General features: G+C 45.4%; 1 pseudogene; it reads right to left on the bottom strand.

Moving 5' to 3' along the window:
* Positions 1–17533: 17533 nt before the first annotated feature.
* On the bottom strand, positions 17534–21134 carry LOC125506676 (annotated as a pseudogene).
* Positions 21135–21448: the final 314 nt, after the last annotated feature.

Here is a 21448-nt window from a genome sequence, read left to right as displayed (position 1 = left end):
CAAGGAGGGAAGGCACCTCCTAGGTGCCTTGGGGGGAGGGAAACCTCCCCTGGCCGCCGCCCCCTAGGAGATTGGATCTCCTAGGGCTGGCGCACCCCCCCTTGGGCTCCCTATATATAGTGAGGGTAGGAGGGCCTCTAGACACACCCCTTATGCCTTTGGTGCAGCCCTCCCTCTCTCCCAAGTCCTTCTCCTCTCCCGTGGTGCTTGGCGAAGCCCTGCAGGATTGCCACGCTCCTCCACCACCACCACGCCGTTGTGCTGCTGTTGGATGGAGTCTTCCTCAACCTCTCCCTATCTCCTTGCTGGATCAAGGCGTGGGAGACGTCACCGGGCTGTACGTGTGTTGAACGCGGAGGTGCCGTGCGTTCGGCACTTGATCATCGGTGATTTGAATCACGACGAGTAAGACTCCATCGACCCCGTTCACTTGAACGCTTCCGCTTAGCGATCTACAAGGGTATGTAGATGCACTCTCCTTCCCCTCATTGCTGGTCTCTCCATAGATAGATCTTGGTGACACGTAGGAAAATTTTGAATTATTGCTACGTTCCCCAACAGTGGCATCATGAGCTAGGTCTATTGCGTAGATTCTATGCACGAGTAGAACACAAAGTAGTTGTGGGCATTGATTTTGTTCAATATGCTTGCCGTTACTAGTCTTATCTTGATTCGGCGGCATCGTGGGATGAAGCGGCCCGGACCGACCTTACACGTACTCTTACGTGAGACTGGTTCCACCGACTGACATGCACTAGATGCATAAGGTGGCTAGCGGGTGTCTGTCTCTCCTACTTTAGTCGGATCGGATTCGATGAAAAGGGTCCTTATGAAGGGTAAATAGCAATTGGCATATCACGTTGTGGTTTTTGCGTAGGTAAGAAACGTTCTTGCTAGAAACCCATAGCAGCCACGTAAAACATGCAAACAACAATTAGAGGACGTCTAACTTGTTTTTGCAGGGTATGCTATGTGATGTGATATGGCCAAAAGGATGTGATGAATGATATATGTGATGTATGAGATTGATCATGTTCTTGTCAAGGGAATCACGACTTGCATGTCAATGACGAGACAACTTCAAGGAGATCATGATGATGGAGATCATGGTGACGTGCCGGTGACGATGATGATCATGGAGCCCCGAAGATGGAGATCAAAAGGAGCAATATGATATTGGCCATATCATGTCACTATTTGATTGCATGTGATGTTTTTCATATTTATACATCTTATTTGCTTAGAACGACGGTAGTAAATAAGATGATCCCTCATTAAAATTTCAAGAAGTGTTCTCCCCTAACTGTGCACCGTTGCTACAGTTCGTCATTTCTAAGCACCACGTGTTAATCGGGTGTGATGGATCCTTACGTTCACATACAACGGGTGTAAGACAGTTTTACACATGCAAAAACACTTAGGGTTAACTTGACGAGCCTAGCATGTACAGACATGGCCTCGGAACACAGAAGACCGAAAGGTCAAGCATGAGTCGTATAGAAGATATGATCAACATGAAGATGTTCACCGACGTTGACTAGTCCGTCTCACGCACAGATCAGACACGGCCTAGTTGACTCGGATCATGTAATCACTTAGATGACTAGAGGGATGTCTATCTAAGTGGGAGTTCATAAGATGAACTTAATTATCCTGAACATAGTCAAAAAGGATTTTGCAAATTATGTCGTAGCTCGCGTTTTCAGTTCTACTGTTTAGATATGTTCCTAGAGAAAAATTAGTTGAAAGTTGATAGTAGCAATTATGCGGACTAGGTCCGTAAACTGAGGATTGTCCTCATTGCTTCATAGAAGGCTTATGTCCTTAATGCACCGCTCAGTGTGCTGAACCTCGAACGTTGTCTGTGGATGTTGCGAACATCTGACATACACATTTTGATAACTACATGATAGTTCAGTTAAACGGTTTAGAGTTGAGGCACCAAAGACGTTTTGAAACGTCGCGAAACATATGAGATGTTTTGAGGGCTGAAATTGGGATTTCAGGCTCGTGCCCACGTCAAGAGGTCGACGATTTTCTTAACCTGCAAACTAAGGAGAAAAGCTCAATTGTTGAGCTTGTGCTCGGATTGTCTGAGTACAACAATTGCTTGAATCGAGTGGGAGTTGATCTTCCAGATGAAATAGTGATGTTTCCCCGAAGTCATTACCACCAAGCTGCTAGAGCTTCGTGATGAACTATAATATATCGGGGACATGTATGATGATCCTTGAGATGTTCGTGATGTTTGACACCACAAAAGTAGAAATCAAGAAGGAGCATCAATTGTTGATGGTTGGTGAAACCACTAGTTTCAAGAAGGGCAAGGGCACGAAGGGATACTTCATAAAATGGCAATTCAGCTGCTGCTCCAGTGAAGAAACCCAAGGTTGAACCCAAACCCGAGACTAAGTGCTTCTGTAATAAAGGGAACAGCCACTGGAGCAGAATTACCCTAGATACTTGGTAGATGAGAAGGCTGGCAAGGTCGATAGAAGTATATTGGATATACATTATGTTAATGTGTACTTTACTAGTACTCCTAGTAGCACCAGGGTATTAGATACCGGTTCGGTTGCTAGGTGTTAGTAACTCGAAACAAAAGGCTACGGAATAAACGGAGACTAGCTAAAGGTGAGCTGACGATATGTGTTGGAAGTGTTTCCAATGTTGATATGATCAAGCATCGCAAGCTCCCTCTACCATCGAGATTGGTGTTTGCGTTGAGCATAGACATGATTGGATTATGTCTATCGCAATACGGTTATTCATTTAAAGAGAATAATGGTTACTCTGTTTATTTGAATAATACCTTCAATGGTCTTACACCTGAAATGAATGGTTTATTGAATCTCGATCGTAGTGATACACATGTTCATGCCAAAAGATAGTAATGATAGTACCACCTACTTGTGGCACTGCCACGTAAGTCATATTGGTATAAAACGCATGAAGAAGCTCCATGTTGATGGATCTTTGGGCTCACTCGTCTTTGAAAAGTTTGAGGCATGCGAACCATGTCTATTGGTGTATATGCATGAAGAAACTCCATGCAAATGGAGCATTTGGACTCACTTGATTTTGAATCACTTGAGACATGCAAATCATACCACATGGGCAAGATGACTGAAAGCCTCGGTTTCAGTAAAATGGAACTAGAAAGCAACCTGTTGGAAGTAATACATTTTGATGTGTGCAATCCAATGAGTGCTGAGGCATGTAGTGGATATCGTTATGTTTTTACTTCACAGATGATTTGAGTAGATGTTGAGTATATTTACTTGATGAATCACGAGTCTGAATTATTGAAAGGTTCAAGTAATTTCAGTGTGAAGTTGGAAGATCGTCGTGATAAGAGGATAAAATATCTATGATATGATCATAGAGATGAATATCTGAATTACGAGTTTGGCACAGAATTAAGACATTGTGGAAATTGTTTCACAACTGATACAGCCTGGAACACCATAGTGTGATGGTGTGTCCGAACATCATAACTGCACCCTATTGGATATGATGCATACCATGATGTCTCTTATCAAATTACCACAATAGTTTATGGGTTAGGCATTAGAGACAACCACATTCACTTTAAATAGGGCACCACGTAATTCCGATGAGATGACACCGTATGAACTATGGTTTAGAGAAACCTAAGCTGTCATTTCTTAAAAGTTTGGGGCTGCGACGCTTATGTGAAAAGTTTCAGGCTGATAAGCTCGAACCCAAAGCGGATAAATGCATCTTCATAGGACACCCGAAATAGTTGGGTATACCTCCTGTCTCAGATCCGAAAGCAATAAGGGATTGTTTCTAGAATCGGGTCCTTTCTCGAAGAAAAGTTTCTCTCGAAAGAATTGAGTGGGAGGATGGTGGAGACTTGATGAGGTTATTGAACCATCTCTTCAACTAGTGTGTGGCAGGGCACAGGAAGTTGTTCCTATGGCACCTACACCAATTGAAGTGGAAGCTTATGATAGTGATCATGAAACTTCAGATCAAGTCACTACCAAACATCGTAGGATGACAAGGATGCGTACTACTTCAGAGTGGTACGTAACCCTGTCTTGGAAGTCATGTTGCTAGACAACAATGAACCTACGAGCCATGGAGAAGCGATGGTGGGCCCGGATTCCGATAAATGGCTCGAGGCCATAAAATCCGAGAGAGGATCCATGTATAAAAACAAAGTATAGACTTTGGAAGAACTACTTGATGGTCGTAAGGCTGTTGAGTACAGATGGATTTTAAAAAGGAAGACGGACAATGATGGTAAGTATCACCATTAAGAAAGCTCGACTTGTCGTTAAGATGTTTTTCCGACAAGTTCAAGGAGTTGACTGCGGTGAGACTTTCTCACTCGTAGCGATGCTAAGAGTCTGTTGAAATTATATTAGCGATTACTGCATTATTTATGAAATCTTGTAGATAGGATGTCAAAACATTGTCTCCTCGACGTTTTTTTGAGGAAAGGTTGTATGTGATACAACCGGAAGGTTTTGTCAATCCTGAAAGATGCTAATAAGTATGCAAAGCTCCAGCAATCCTTCTAAGGACTGGAGTAAGCATCTCGGAGTTGGAATGTATGCTTTGATGAGATGATCAAAGATTTTGGGTTTATACAAAGTTTATGAGAAACTTGTATTTCCAAAGAAGTGAGTGGAGCACTATAGAATTTCCGATGAGTATGTGTTGTTAACATGTTGTTGATCGGAAATGATGTAGAATTTCTAGAAAGCATGTAGGGTTATTTGGAAAGTGTTTTTCAATGGAAAGCCTGGATTAAGCTACTTGAACATTGAGCATCAAGATCTATAAGGATAGATCAAAACGCTTAATAGTACTTTCAAATGAGCACATACCTTGACATGATCTTGAAGGTGTTCAAGATGGATCAGTCTAAGAAGGAGTTCTTGGCTGAGTTATAAGGTATGAAGTTAAGACTTAAAGCTCGACCACGGCAGAATAGAGAGAAAGGACGAAGGTCGTCCCCTATGCTTAAGACATAGGCTCTACAGTATGCTATGCTGTGTACCACACCTGAAGTGTGCCTTGCCATGAGTCAGTCAAGGGGTACAAGAGTGATCCAGGAATGAATCACAGGACAGCGGTCAAAGTTATCCTTAGTAACTAGTGGACTAAGGAATTTTCTCGATTATGGAGGTGGTAAAAGAGTTCGTCGTAAAGGGTTACGCCGATGCAAACTTTGGCACTAATCCAGATTATTCGGGTAGTAAACTGGATTCGTATAGTAGAACAGTTATTTGGAATAGCTCCAAATAGAACGTGGTAGCTGCATCTAGGAGATGACATAAAGATTTGTGAAGCACACACGGATCTGAAAGGTTCAGACCCGTTGACTAAAACCTCTCTCACAAGCAACATGATCAAACCCAGAACTCATTGAGTGTTAATCACCTAGTGATGTGAACTAGATTATTGACTCTAGTAAACTCTTTGGATGTTGGTCACATGGCGATGCGACTTGTGAGTGTTAATCACATGGCGATGTGAACTAGATTATTGACTCTAGTGCAAGTGGGAGACTGTTGGAAATATGCCCTAGAGGCAATAATAAATTGGTTATTATTATATTTCCTTGTTCATGATAATCGTTTATTATCTATGCTATAATTGTATTGATAGGAAACTCAGATACATGTGTGGATACATAGACAACACCATGTCCCTAGTAAGCCTCTAGTTGACTAGCTCGTTGATCAATAGATGGTTACGGTTTCCTAACCATGGACATTGGATGTCGTTGATAATGGGATCACATCATTAGGAGAATGATGTGATGGACAAGACCCAATCCTAAGCATAGCACTAGATCGTGTAGTTCGTATGCTATAGCTTTTCTAATGTCAAGTATCATTTCCTTAGACCATGAGATTGTGCAACTCCCGGATACCGTAGGAAATGCTTTGGGTGTATCAAACGTCACAACGTAACTAGGTGACTATAAAGGTGCATTACAGGTATCTCCGAAAGTGTCTGTTGGGTTGGCACGAATCGAGACTGGGATTTGTCACTCCGTGTAAGCGGAGAGGTATCTCTGGGCCCACTCGGTAGGACATCATCATATGCGCAATGTGACCAAAGAGTTGATCACGGGATGATGTGTTACGGAACGAGTAAAGAGACTTGCCGGTAACGAGATTGAACACTAGGTAATTGGATTCCGACGATCGAATCTCGGGCAAGTAACATACCGATAGACAAAGGGAATTGTATACGGGATTGATTGAGTCCTTGACATCGTGGTTCATCCGATGAGATCATCGTGGAACATGTGGGAGCCAACATGGGTATCCAGATCCCGCTGTTGGTTATTGACCGGAGAACGTCTCGGTCATGTCTGCATGTCTCCCGAACCCGTAGGGTCTACACACTTAAGGTTCGATGACGCTAGGGTTATAAAGGAAGCTTGTATGTGGTTACCGAATGTTGTTCGGAGTCCCGGATGAGATCCGGACGTCACGAGGAGTTCCGGAATGGTCCGGAGGTAAAGATCTATATATAGGAAGTCCTATTTCGGCCATCGAGACAAGTTTCGGGGTCATCGGTATTGTACCGGGACCACCGGAAGGGTCCCGGGGGCCCACCGGGTGGGGCCACCTATCCCGGAGGGTCCCATGGGCTGAAGTGGGAAGGGATCCAGCCCAAAGTGGGCCTGGGCGCCACTTCCCTTATGGCCCATGCGCCTAGGGTGAAGGGGGAAACCCTAAGGAAGAGTCCCAAGGAGGGAAGGACCTCCTAGGTGCCTTGGGGAGGAGGGAATCCTCCCCTGGCCGCCGCCCCCTAGGAGATTGGATCTCCTAGGGCTGGCGCACCCCCCCTTGGGCTCCCTATATATAGTGGGGGAGAGGAGGACTTCTTACCCCTTATGCCTTTGGTGCAGCCCTCCCCTCTCCCAAGTCCTTCTCCTCTCCCGTGGTGCTTGGCGAAGCCCTGCAGGATTGCCACGCTCCTCCACCACCACCACGCCGTTGTGCTGCTGTTGGATGGAGTCTTCCTCAACCTCTCCCTCTCTCCTTGCTGGATCAAGGCATGGGAGACGTCACCGGGCTGTACGTGTGTTGAACGCGGAGGTGCCGTCCGTTCGGCACTAGGATCTATTTGAATCACGACGAGTACGACTCCATCGACCCCGTTCACTTGAACGCTTCCGCTTAGCGATCTACAAGGGTATGTAGATGCACTCTCCTTCCCCTCATTGCTGGTCTCTCCATAGATAGATCTTGGTGACACGTAGGAAAATTTTGAATTATTGCTACGTTCCCCAACAGTATCATGCTCCGGGAAGAAGGACCAGGTAGCACAGTTAAAATTTTGCACGACAATGATATGGCCAATCAGGCTAGGAATGACTTGAAGGGTTATTAAACTCGTAAGCAACGAAAATTACTTAAGAGTTATTGAATCGGGTAAGGACTCGATTCACTATTTGGTGTTCTCGGTTGACGACAACCCAGAACCCAAGAAAAATTGGATTCGGGGAGAAATAACATTTGATGAAGAACCCATAAGAAGTTATGCAGTTCCATGGTATTCTCGAGATACTAGAGTGTAATACTTGATGGTAGATCAAAGTAAAGGTTGGACTGGGGTATTGATCCGCAAAAGACAAGTGTTTTCACTTGCCTGCGAAATGGAATCAAGGAGAAAATATGGTCAGAACCACGATTGCAAAGGATCAATTCAGAGATACCAGATGATATTATATCAACGAAATAGTTATTATTACAAGAAGCTCTATGGTAGGATCTACATCGTGTCCATGGGCATGAACACAAAGTTCAAGGTCGACTCCCACTTCTTCAATGTATAACCTTCCATTCACCTCTCACTTTCAAAGAAGTTCTAGTGTTGAAATTTTATCTGGCAAAATACCAGAAGAGTATGACTCGTGAAAACTTTCGAGTTCACACATATTAAGGAAGGCATAGGTTCAACCCGTGAGGGTATCATGGAAACATATACCACAAGCTTCAATATTAAATACCACCAGCTCAAAAGCAGAGCATGGTTGAGAAAGCAGAGGATACAATTTACCGAAGGCATTATATATCCGTGGAAAGGCTCACAAGGTTATTGAATATGAAGGACATTGTTAGATGAAAATTCAACAAAGGATCTGACGGTCCATAACGGAGCTGATGTGAGCATTGACACACAACCCTTGAAAGAAACAATGCAAAGCCACTGAATTATAGAAACAACTGACTAAATCAAAGCTCAGATGCAAAGGAATTATGATTTCCAAATTAAGGGATCATAAGCAAACGCTCTAATTAAGGATGGAAAATTGAGTAGGCTTAGGGGTACAATCGATGGCAATTTGACTGGTCGAAATCCGGATCATGTTTAAAATGACGTCTGAGCCAGAAGGATGAATTCTAGGATTCGACTGAGGAATGCGAGCATCCTAAGCATATTGAATCAATAGACTTAAAATGATAAAGACAAGGGATGCTAATAAGATTGCGAGACTTATGGGATTAACCATAATGCAAGAAAGCAAGAATTTCAAGAGCAATAGGCTGCTCAGGATTTTCGAAAGATCGAATGGTATTTCGAAGACTTTTGTGAAATACTTGAATCAACTGGGGATGAGTGGATACTCGATACGTGCGAGAAATTATCCGTAGGGGTATTCAGGTGGCAAGGAACTACAAGGCAGTAGGCACAAAGTATTCTCGGAACAATAGAGATAATTTTGGTGTATCTTGTAATAACAAGATCAACTGGGGATGAATGTATGAACGACAAATGTAGGTAGTTATCCATAAGGATACATCGGTGGTAGGGAATTGTAAAAGCGATGGACCATAGTCTCGAGAGAACATCGTAGAGTGTCTTCGGAATCTTCTGGTGAAGCAAGCGATCGTTCGGACCGAGTGGCTCTCCGGGAGAAAGTATTTACGAGAACCTAGAGTTAGAGTTAGCAAATCATTTAACCCAAATAGGAGAGAGATCAGAGTTCCAGAGTATAGACAAGGAGTAAAAGATCCTAATACCACCCAATGGCGACGTGGGCCTCTAAGACACATAGCCATGTTAGTAAAATAGTTTTCATCGACTAGACTCAACTTCAGCCAAGGAGTGTGGAAAGGAGATTCCTGCAGGCAATCGGCTCTGATACCAACTTGTGACACCCTCGATTTGACCGTACACTAATCATACACGCAAATGTGTACGATCAAGATCAAGGACTCACGGGAAGATATCACAGCACAACTCTAGACACAAATTAAAATAAAACAAGCTTTATATTACAAGCCAGGGGCCTCGAAGACTAGAATACAAATGCTCGAAGACACAAGAGTCAGCGGAAGCAATAATATCTGAGTACAGACATAAGTTAAACAAGTTGCCTTAAGAAGGCTAGCACAAAAGTAGCAACGATCAAAAAGGCAAGGCCTCCTGCCTGGGACCTCCTAACTACTCCTCGAAGCCGAACTCCACGTAGAAACATCGTCGGGGTCCTCTGGCTCCTGGACTCCATCATATGATCGCAATAACCGGGGAAAGGGGGAAAAGAGGGAGCAAAGCAAGCGTGAGTACTCATCCACAGTACTCGCAAGCAAGGATCTACACTACATATGCATCAGTATCAATGAAATGGGTATATCTGTGGGCTGAACTGCAGAATGCCAAAATAAGAGGGGGATAGCTAGTCCTATCGAAGACTACGCTTCTGGCAGCCTCCATCTTGCAGTATGTAGAAGAGAGTAGATGGTAAGTTCACCAAGTATCATCGCATAGCATAATCCTACCCAGCGATCCTCCTCGTCGCCCTGTTAGAGAGCGATCATCGGGTTGTATCTGGCACTTGAAAAGGGTGTGTTTTATTAAGTATCCAGTTCTAGTTGTCATAAGGTCAAGGTACAACTCCGGGTCATCCTTTTACCAAGGGACACAGCTATTCGAATAGATAAACTTCCCTGCAAGGGTGCACCACATTCCCCAACACGCTCAATCCCCTTTGGCCGGACACACTTACTTGGGTCATGCCCGGCCTCAGAAGATCAACACGTCGTAGCCCCACCTAAGCACAACAGAGAGGTCAGCACGCCGGTCTAAATCCTATGGCGCAGGGGTCTAGGCCCATCGCCCATTGCACACCTGCACGTTGTGAGGGTGGCCGAAAGCAGACCTAGCCTCCCTAATACAAGAGCAGGCATTCCAGTCCAATCCGGCGCGCGCCGCTCAGTCGCTGACGTCACGAAGGCTTCGGCTGATACCACGACATCGAGTGCCCATAATTGTTCCCGCGTAGTTGGTTAGTGCGTATAGGCCATTGGCCAGACTCAGATCAAATACCAAGATCTCGTTAAGCGTGTTATTTTGAAGTAACCGCGAATGCCGACCAGGGTCAGGCCCACCTTTCTCCTAGGTGGTCTCAACCTGCCCTGTCGCTCCACCACAAAGTAACAGTCGGGGGCCGTCGGGAACCCAGGCCCACCACTACCTGGATGGAACCACCTGCCCCTTCAGCCCCCGTATCCGAATCACTTACGGGTACTCAACGAGCCGACCCGACTTTAGTCACCACCTGTATAGTATGTATGTATGTACATACCCGTGATCACCTCCCGAGTGATCACGGCCCGATAGTATAGCATGGCAGGCGGACAAGAATGTAGGGCCACTGATTGAATACTAGCATCCTATACTAAGCATTTAGGATTGCAGATAAAGGTAACAACAGTAGTGGCAAAGACAGGTTATGCAACAGAATAGGATTAACCGAAAGCAGTAACATGCTACACTACTCTAATGCAAGCAGTAGAGAGAAGAATAGGCAATATCGGGTTGATTAAGGGGGGGCTTACCTGGTTGCTCTGGCAAGAAGGAGGGGTCGTCATCGATGTAGTCGATCATAGAGGTACCGGCAGCAGTCTCGGGGTTTACCGGAAAGAAGTAACGGAGGGGAACACAATAAATAACAGAGCAATCAAAGCATCACAAAGGGTAACATGGCAATACGTGGTGCTAGAGGTGACCTAATGCAGTACTAGGTGCTACCGGCGAAGGGGGGAAACATCCGGGAAAGTATTCCCGGTGTTTCGTGTTTTCGGACATATGACCCGGAGGGGGAAATTTGCGTGTTTGCTATGCTAGGGATGTGTGGCGAACGAATGGGCTGCGTATCCAGATTCGTCTCGTCGTTCTGAGCAACTTTCATGTACAAAGTTTTTTATCTGACATAGATTATTTTATATGAATTTTCAAAGATTTAAACATTTTCTAGATTTATGGATTTATTTTAATTCGAAATTCATTTATTATTAAATGCTAAGTGTACCCACTATAATACTACACAGAGTATGACAAGCGGGGCCAGGTCAACTCTTGACTAAGCAGTCAACAGTTGACTGGTCAAAGTAAACAGTGATGTGGGCCCCAGGTGTCATTGACTTAGGAAACTCAAATTTGTTTTAACCTTAACTTTAACAGGGAGGGCCCATGTGTCATTGTTAGTGGGTTAATTAGTGGGGTGGGGGTAATTAGGCGGCGGTTAGTGCTAATTAATATAGAAAAAAGGGGGTCGGCCCCAAACACACACACGCACAGACGCACACGGCCATGGTTGTGACCATGGCCAGCGGCAGCGGCAAGGCGTGGCCCTGGGCGGGCGCTGTCGGGCGCCGACAGCGGCCAGCGGAGCAGCAGCAGCGCACGACGGCGGCCAGCGGAGCAGCAGCAGCGCGCGGCGGCGGCGATGGCGGAGCGTCGCGGAGCTAGTGCGAGCGGGGAGGCGCGGGCGCGCCGGCGGGCGGGAGACGCGGGCGCGGAGTGCAGCGGCGCTGTAGGCAGGCGGGGGGCGCGCGAGGAGCAGCGACGGACGTCGTAGGGTGCAGCCGGGCGCGGCCTAGGGAGAGGCAGGGCGCAGGCGACACAGGGCACAACCATGGATGAGCTCCGGTCACGGTGAGCAATGATGCGCAGGACCACGAATCGAGACCGGGAAGAGGGGGAATCGGATGAGGATCTCACGGCGGTTCTCGATGACGTGCTCGGGGGGGAGCGCCGAGGAGGAGATCCGGGACGGGGAAGCGGCGACCGGACGCGGGGAAGACACCCGATGGCGAGCGCTCGGGGCCTCCTAGCTCGAGCCCTTCGGTGTGGTGATGGAGTCGACCACGACGGAGCTCCCGGACATCTTCACGCGACGAGGGGAGGCTAGTGGTCGCGTGCTCCATGGTGTTGCATCGACGATGTGCTCGAGCACGAGTTCAAATCGAGAGAGAGAGAGAGAGAGAGAGAGAGAGAGAGAGAGAGAGAGAGAGAGAGAGAGAGAGAGGCGATGGAGAGGTATGAAGCGGTTAGGGTTCGTCAACGGGGTCGGGAGGGCTCTTATGCATCTCCAGGACGAGCGGATGATCGACACGTGGACGGCCGAGAGTGTGCTGCACCAGGAAGTTGCCTCCTCTGTACAGAAGAAGAAGGAGAAGGTCGTGGTGGGCTTGGGCCGGTTCCTGTAGCAGCAGGCCACAAGTGGCCATGGGGTTTCTTTCTATTTTTCTATTTCCTAACCTCTTTTCTAATTTAGCTACACTTTTACATCTTAAATTTGTACCAAATGACTTTAGTTGAAGATGAAAGTTGGCTCATAAATATTAGGAAATGGCTTTACCTAGCCAAACAAGTTTCAATATTATTTTGAAAAGTATGAGTTTTTGGTTAAATTAAATTGGCCAAAATTAAAGTTGTTGGCATTGTTTTAATTAGGTTAGGGGCATTTTGCTAATTCAAAACATGGTAGATTCTTCATGAAAATTACTTAGCAGGTATTTGTGAAATTATGAACACTTTTATTTTAACATCTGAAGAAATATTTTTCAACACTTCTATTGAGAATTTAAATTTGAGTTAATTAATTATTTAATTGTATTTTAAGTAAAAAAAATGATGCCATCGCATATTAAGGGAAGATCACTGTAGCTTGATTCTCGGGGTGTTACAAATCTACTCCACTACAAGAAATCTTGTCCCGAGATTTAAGAGGTGGGGTAAGGGCGAAGATTTGGTTACGCAATTCTAACGAATCTTCTTGGTCTTGATTGCTCTTCTCGAAGAGGTCGATCCATTGCATTGATGTCTTCATTTCTCTGCTTCAGGTCATCATGATGAAGTCGGCATCCTTTCTTCGAGAACTCCATCGTAATTACGAAAGTATAAAGGATGGGTATTCCAGGAGAACGGACCTCTGCAAGGTTGACTATTTGGTTGATAGCATCGGGGAAGGTGGCGGAAGTAACTCTCGAATTGAAACTTAAGAAAATATCGAGAGCAAAGTAAGAAGGTATCCTGGGAAGTTTCGAGCGGGTAGGTATCTATATACACATGCATGTGCATACTACATAGCTTAATATGGACCCACGATCTTGTGAATTGCAGCACACGCCAATGATTCCTTTTAAACATGCATGATACAATCACAATTGCTACGAGCAACTCCAATACGCCGACCCATTTCGTTGGCACATGTCCGTTTGGGTCACTGCGGACAGAAAAATCGGCACAGCGCGCCGACCCAAACCGACGCATGTCCGCTTTTCGTCCGCTTGCCGATTCATTCCCAGCCTAAATTTGAGTCTCATTTGTGTCGGCGCGGACAGTAAACAAATTCTCCCTCTGGCCCGTCAGTCGGTGACACAGCGACCATCATTTCTCTCCATTTTCGCAAAACCCTCCCGCCCGCTCGTGCTCCTGGCCATGGACAACGACGCGTCGACCCTCGATGCCGCCGCCGGCCTCGCCTCCCTCGCCTCGTCCGACCTCATCACCTCTGCGAAAGGCAAGCCCTGCGCGCCCCGCAAGACCGCGTCCGCCCAAGAAGAAAAAGTTGACGCCCGAGGAGTGGTCGTGCAGTCGGCGAAGAGGAAGTACCGAAGGCACGCGCAGGAGGCAAGGGACGAAGCGGCGACCGTCGCCGCCCTCTTCGCCGCCGCACAGCAGGAGAAAACAAAATGCCCGAGTCGCCGCGGCAATGAGGGAGGCCCTGATCTACCTAGGGTTGAACCCTGGCCATCACGGGCTCGTCAGCGCCCAGTGGCCGCGGCCAGCACGGCCTCATCAGTGTTTACTCGGATGGTGCTGCCAGAGTCGCCGCGTGCATCTGCCACACAGCCGATTCCCGGCTTCCACGTTTATCCACAAGTCTCCTGCTTATTTTCGTTTGAAAAAATATTTTTCACTAAGAAATAAATAAGTAAACATAAATAAATATTTTTCACTTAGAAACAAATTTCTGGTGATTTCTATTATCAATAATAAGTTATATTATAGTCTTTCCAAACAAATATACGACACGCTTGTTTAGTTCCAGCAAAATTATCAAAGACCTGTATAAACCACGTAGAATGATTCATGCGTATATGCCTTCAGTTCTCACACGTGCTACGCTAGAGAAGATATCATGCAATATGCCAAGGTGAGATATACTTCTGCTAAGTATGTCACGGTTCAGCGGGCCTTGCAAATCACTAGAGTGCTTAAAGAGTGGCAGAAAGGTTACCTAAATCGATGCAGCCACACTTGCATGCATGCACGACCAGAAATAAAATAAAAGATTGGCCGGAATAGTGGCTTGGAGGCTACCGCCACCAAGTCTGGCAGTAAGGTAGCCAGGGCTACCGCGGTCAACTATGGCGGTAGGCCTAGTGTTGATCAATGTAGTCTGCTTTTAGTCTACCGTTGGAGACGGTAGAAAAAAGGGTCAGATGTCGAAATTTTTACAAAGTAGGGTTAGATCTTGATTAATTTTTTAAAAAAGTCAAAACACGAAATTTTGCCACCGCTGCACTTTCCTCCTTCACTGCTTTTGGCCTCCATTGCATTATACTCCAACACTACGGGAATGTAGCCACATTGCCGCGTCAGACTGTCAGCCACGCATGTAAGGCCGACGATGGCGAGAGAGGGTGCACGACGACAACTCCCAGAAAAGGTGGATCGAGGGCCTCCTGAGTCGCCCGTCTCAGAAGACCCGGGGGGTTCCTTTTTTTCTCCAATGAATCTTTGTAGCTGGAGAGAAAGAACATGGGAGGAGAGGTATCTCGGCTTGAGGCTCGTTGTACTCCCTTTGTTTTTATTTACTATGCATATTAGTTTTGACCTAAGTCAGACCTAGTTTATTGAAAACAATCTAGGTTTTTAAAATAAAAAGTATATATGGTATACAAATATATTGAATGATGATTCTAATGGTATTGACTTGGTATTGTGGATGCTATTTTTTTGGTATAAATTTGATCAAAGTTTAGAAAGTTTGACACGAGATAAATCTAATATGCGAAGTAAATGAAAACAGAGGGAATAGGTACCAGAAAAAAGCAGAAAAGGGAGAAAAGGATTACGGTGTCTGACTCAGGGGTTTGAATCCTGCTGAATACTTTTTGGGGTGTGTTTAGGGTGCATCTAGATGTGCTCTAGTTATTGCACATTTGAGTGAATCAAGCATAAAAAGGAAAAGAAAAATAAAAAGAAAATACCCACACAAATCTCGACGTAAGATCAATGACATGGGACTTAGGTGTGTAATATTTATGGCACATCTAGATGTGCTTTAGCAAAACAGAAATTTTTGTGCCCTACGTGAATGCTGCGTACCAAAACAACACGAGACCGTGAAGTCAACTAGGGAAGCGGATCGACGGCAACCAATGCATTGTGAACTGTCCCTTACTTTTTTTGTAATAATAATATCACAGACACATGAAAAACAATCAACATATGAACACGAATATTAATCAGCAACTTGAAATGTCAAAAAAAAATTGAACTACATGAAATGTCATAATGTTATTATAATATTTGGTAATTTAGTAAAACTGGCAAGTGACAACCATTATTAATATACTATTTATGTATTGGGGGCTGCTACGGGTCCACCGGTGGATGAATTGGAAACATCGGCCGCCTCCTTCATCATTGGATTGAGCCACAAATAGTTGTTGTATCTTCCCTGAGGTGGGCGTCGTGAATTGCAACAAGGTAGAGGTTGCGCAGGTCACTCTGTAATAGCTGCTTTGTTGCGAAACCAACGAAGTGTTAGACTATGTTGTTTTGTAACTGACATCTTGTTGCAGAAACATTTACAATAGAGGTGGTGTTGCAGAATTTTTTTCTTTTCGTCTTCACCATTTTTTGCAACATAGATGTTGTTACAGGAGGACTTTTGCAACAAAGGTGATGTTGCAGAATTTTTTGTTTTCGTCCAATCTTTTTGTTTGCAACATATATGTTGCTGGAGGATTTTTGCAACATGAACGATATTGCGGAATTTTGGAATTTTTTTTTCAATGAAAGATGAACTGGAGAAGACGGGAGGCCAAGGAGAGGCGGACGGGAGGGTAAGAGGAAGGGATGGAAGAGGAAGGAGGCTATCGTGGGGAAAATATCTAGTGCACCGGAGCTTGTAGTGCTACCGGTGCACCGAACTCATGTTGCGCTTTTAAAATGTTTAAAAAATTCTGAAAAAATAGCACATTCACACAACATCAATGTATGTTGTCACAAGATTTCAAGTCAAAACTCAAAAAAACAAAAATGACACATTCAATACTGAATAGTACATAACATGACATGAGCTTTAGATTTGGCTCGTTATCACACTGATGTCAAATTTGTCAATTTTGTATCTCAAGAAATGCTTAAAATTTTGATACGAAATTTTGTGGCATAATACATTAATGTTGTGTTAATGTCGTAGATTTTCTCAGATTTTTTTAAATGCTCTATGGCATCCAGTGCACCGATAGCACCACAAGTGCGGGTGCATCGATACATTCCTACTGTCGTGTCACAGGAGAGCGGCGGCCGGAGGGAGCTTCGGCGAAAAGGGGCGGTGCCGGCTGGAGCGGGATCGGACACACATCTGCCCCTCCCGTGGTGACGGGTCCCGCGAGGGATGCCGTCGGTGAGCGAGGAGGATCCGCTGGTTGAAGGGAATCATTTCTTATTTATTTAATGTCTTCACCCATCGTATTTTCACCTATATAAACTGATAATGGTGGTGCCAATTGTCTGCATTTTTCGACATTAAAAAACAATGACGACAGCAGCAACCTCACTGCAATCTGTTGCAATGCACGGGCACTCTGGTGATTTATCATAAAAAAAACTATGGGTAATTTGTATGCTGTCAAACTGGTGCTCGTACATCATCTCTAACAAGCTTCAGATCTGTTCTCTATTCAGAACCAGCACAAACTAAATACTCAATGCAGTTAACAAATAAACACTGGTATTTTGTAAGTGCACTGACAACTGAACACGGCAAACAACATACAGATATTGACAGAATATATTTCCAATACATGGCCGAATAAAACTTATCCTCATCCTCTTATTCATGCAGATAATAAACATTAGCAACACATTGATCATTATATTTTGAAAGCAAAATGATAATAATCCAAACTTATATAAGACATTTTAGATCACTGAAGTAGTAACCCAAAACTTCTTATAGAAGTTTACAGAGGGAGTTCTTCACAGTAAAAGGAACATCAGGCAGTCAATAAAAAGGTCTCATACTATTACATTATCAAACCTTGGGTGTTTCAGTTTGCCAAACATGCAGGCACGATATTACACATAAATATTTTATATAAAAAGGTAGCGTGGGTGCTTTGAAAATGTCTCACCACAAGCAGTTTGCTTTGCGCACAAATGAATAACATGCCAGGCTCTCCTCATATAACATAGGAACAGAAGTAATCAATTTAGAGTCCATTCTATTCATCTCCGCCACTGACTCTTCTTTGGAGCATGTCAAACTATCCCCTGATGAAGTTGAAGGCATGTCAAGAAACTTAAGGTGTGCACTACTGGCAACTGGCACCTGATCAAGTGAATAGAGATTTTCAATTGTTTGCTCCACTGGATCATATAGACCTATTTTCCTAACAGTGTTGAGCAGGATCTTCCCATGATCGGGATCAACAGCTAATGGCACCACAACACATGTCTTGAGGGAATAGCCAGGAGATGCTTCTAGGTGAATTGTGTATGCTCTGTCCCATCGGTCATGCTCTAGCTTCCATACATCTAATTTTTCTGCAACTGGGTCTGCCAGAACAGCACATAACACTCCCTCAAGCTCAACAACAAATGCACGACAGCGGTTTCTGCTACTCCATCTTGCAAACCACGAAGGGCATGGGACGACATCGAAAGTACTTGCAGCAAGGTTGAAAGAGACAATGGCCCATTCGCAGCTCTGACCCAACCTTGGTTCATTCATCCAGTACAGCATTCCTTTAACATAGGCCGGTGGCATGTCATTCACAGGCAGAGGTGGTACTGAGTGCTCTTGGGCAGCATTCGCAGTGTTACACCAGTGTAACGTGCATGACATGTCATACTAACGAGATTCAAAGTCCTTCCGGTGATAGAAGATTTCCACAATAACATGTTCACGAGTCAAACTGTTGAAAGTCAAGCCAACATTTTTATTGCCGACTGTAAAAGCATGCTCTTCTATTTTAGGCATTCTCGAGCGTAGGTGCAAATTTGGCCCCAGGTTAGAGAAGCCTCTATGGAAACCTGTACATGGATTGCAGAGATAGTCCTTTGTCTCGGTGCTTACCAAGTTCAGCCCATGGCAAGGCTTGGAGCAAACCACCTTTGTATCAAGCAATGTACTGTGACTAGGAGCTTCTTGGAGGCATTTATTCAATGGAGCAAAACTGAAGCCCAACCGTCCAGTGCTCTTGACCACAAGCATGACTTTAGGCTTTCTGTCTATGTTCTTATGCTGAAAATATGACTGAATGAAGTTTTTACTCTCAATCAATCTGAACCACTGCTTGCAGACAAATTTGGACTGTGTGGCTGATTTAGCTGGGAGGCGGAGTAGGATCTCTCTAGTCGCCTTAGCCAGGTCAGATGACAAGGCTATCTCTTCATCTGTTGTATGCACGGGAGCAAGGGTCTCTTGAATGAAACTGAATCTTGAACTAGGCACCCATATTGTGGAGTTGAGTGTGTCTCCGTGATTGAAAGAATGGTTTCCAGAGCCTCAGACCTAGGATCATAGGTGTGAACCATTTTCTGATATTTGTTGAAAATCTTGTGCATGCTAGTAGTAATGATTATCTTCTTCCTTGACGACCTATAACTGCCAAAAGATCCAATAACTCTCAGAATTTGTGACTGACGCAAATCTCTTGCCAAGTGCCCTGACAAACTAATTCGATGATTCAGCAACCAGTCACCAGAGCTATAGTCCAGCAGTTTCCAGATCTCCAAAGTGTTGCTACCATGAGGCATTCTGTTGCGAACCAAACATAGTTGGTCATCCATCTCCAATAGTTGCTCTCCTGATGACCAATTCCTGGAGGTTGGCGGCGCTCCTGGTACCCAGAAGGGCGGTGACTGGAGACATGTGAAGGTCTCCTCTGCGACCGAAAAGGACACGATGGCAACACTTGGGGTTGTGATGAAAGAGGCAGGTGTCATCAACCAGTGGAGGCAACCATTGGCAAACACAGGAGATAATTTGTTGCATGACGCATTAATAACAGCGGCATGTACAAATTTATGCAAACTGGAGGGTACTCCTCTGGCAGCCGGCCTCCAGCGGCAATCCACATAGGAGCCTCTAGGCGTGTACACCTCGCACCTCACCGGGTCCAAGTCCTTCGGATTCAACATCCCATTGATCAACCTCACCACCTTGTGCTCGTCTGTGCGAGCATCAAACCCCAGCCCAGCACTGGAGTCACATGCTACGTCAGTAGAAGGCGGAAGACGCGTGGCTGCCCGTGTGGCCGCATTGCAGATGTAGTAGGCTGTGTCGAGAGCATCGTAGAGAAGGGTGAGGCCATTGCACGGCGCGGGCGTCACTACCTCCACATAGTTGCCGCGGGCACCGTCGATGGTGAACAGTAGGTCCCCGTGATCTCTGGGGCGGCCCAACGATGATGATGGTGAGAAGGAGCACGAGTAGACCGCGGTGGAGTCGAATGTGGCGGTCGGCGAGATGTATAGCAGCTTGGGTGGTGGTGCCCGCCGCTTTGCAGCCTTGGCTGCTGCCATGTGGAGACGGCGGAATTCATCCGAGGACAGCAGCGCAGCCCAGGAGCGGCACACTGCCTTGAAGCGGAAGACGGATTTGACTGGGAGCCACTGCAGAACCTCTATAATCATCTCGTACGGAAGCGATGCCCCGCAATCATCTCTTGCGGTGGCCATGTGTTCCCTCCTCCTCCACCTCCTCCTCCTGCTCTCACTGACCTCCCTCGGCATGATATCCTCCCCCCTGCTCCTACGCAACTTCAGCGCCCAATCGAGGTCTGAGATGCCCTAGAAAAAAAAAATCGAGGTCTGAGATGCAATCAACACATGGGGAAAATCACAGCAAGAAAACCACTGCTATCAGTATTATCTATCTCATTCAACTGATGGAATCAAACAGCTCGGATCTAGTCTAGGGTGAAACTACTGGGGCGAAAGGGGATCTGGTCTTTAGTCGACCAACAAAGAAGATGAAAAGATAGGCCCTTACCGATGGGAAGGCGGGGTCGAATCGTCCTGCGGGCTCAGAGTTCCTCCAGCCGGAGGCTTGGCGTCCCCTCGGCGGCGGCGCGGCGCGGGGCGGCGAGTCGCAGGAAAAGACTCGTTTTTTCCCAACCGGGGAAGAAACAGTGCTCGGAGAGCGAGTGTGAATATTTATTTGTCGATACTCTCCGAATTGTGTTCCCTTACGCTAACGAAACCGCCAAGGCCTGTTGCACCTTATGGGCCGGCCTACTTCTCCTACTTCTGCCCTTCTCCAGTTAAAAAAGAGAGGAATAAATATGTTTCCATCATCAGTTAATTCTTTCTTTTCTGCATTTTTTCTTTTCTCGTTATTCTCTTTTTATATTTTTGTAATTTTTTTTATTTTCCCCATTTCTTTTACAAAATTAGGTTCCTGACAAAATTAAATATTCATGTTTTAGTAAAGTTCAGAAAAATCTTCCTACAAAGCTACTTCGATTCCATTTGTGCATAAAGAAGATTACCAACAAAAGAAATAATCAAGGCAAGATACCATTGCAATGCTCATGGGATGTTGAAAAACAATAGAAGACCAAAGCCACCCATAGTTGGTTGGCTCCGCCGGCCAACATCGCCGCTCTCTCTGTCAAACGATACATTTCTGGAAGCTTATGGCTCGGCAACGACTGGAATGGTGCTTCCGAAGCATAATGTCTCAATAATTTTTTATAGCGTACCCGTATCTATTCAATTGCAACGAAGCTATCAAAGCAGAGATACATGTGATAATGATTGGTGTGCCGCAAGCCATACAACATTTTGACGGGCCTATAATCCTGCAGCCGGAATCGACGACGGCCCTATCCACTCTTTTCGGTAATAGCTTGGATCATTCCGCTTATGGACAATATGAGATTAATTAAGTCTTTGATAGTTGATCGAGAGT

The sequence above is a fragment of the Triticum urartu genome, chromosome 5 (genome assembly GCF_003073215.2).
Source record: "Triticum urartu cultivar G1812 chromosome 5, Tu2.1, whole genome shotgun sequence".
NCBI classification, from domain to species: domain Eukaryota; kingdom Viridiplantae; phylum Streptophyta; class Magnoliopsida; order Poales; family Poaceae; genus Triticum; species Triticum urartu.
Note: the sequence above shows the minus strand (reverse complement) of the source record. Positions and strands in the feature narration are given on the sequence as shown.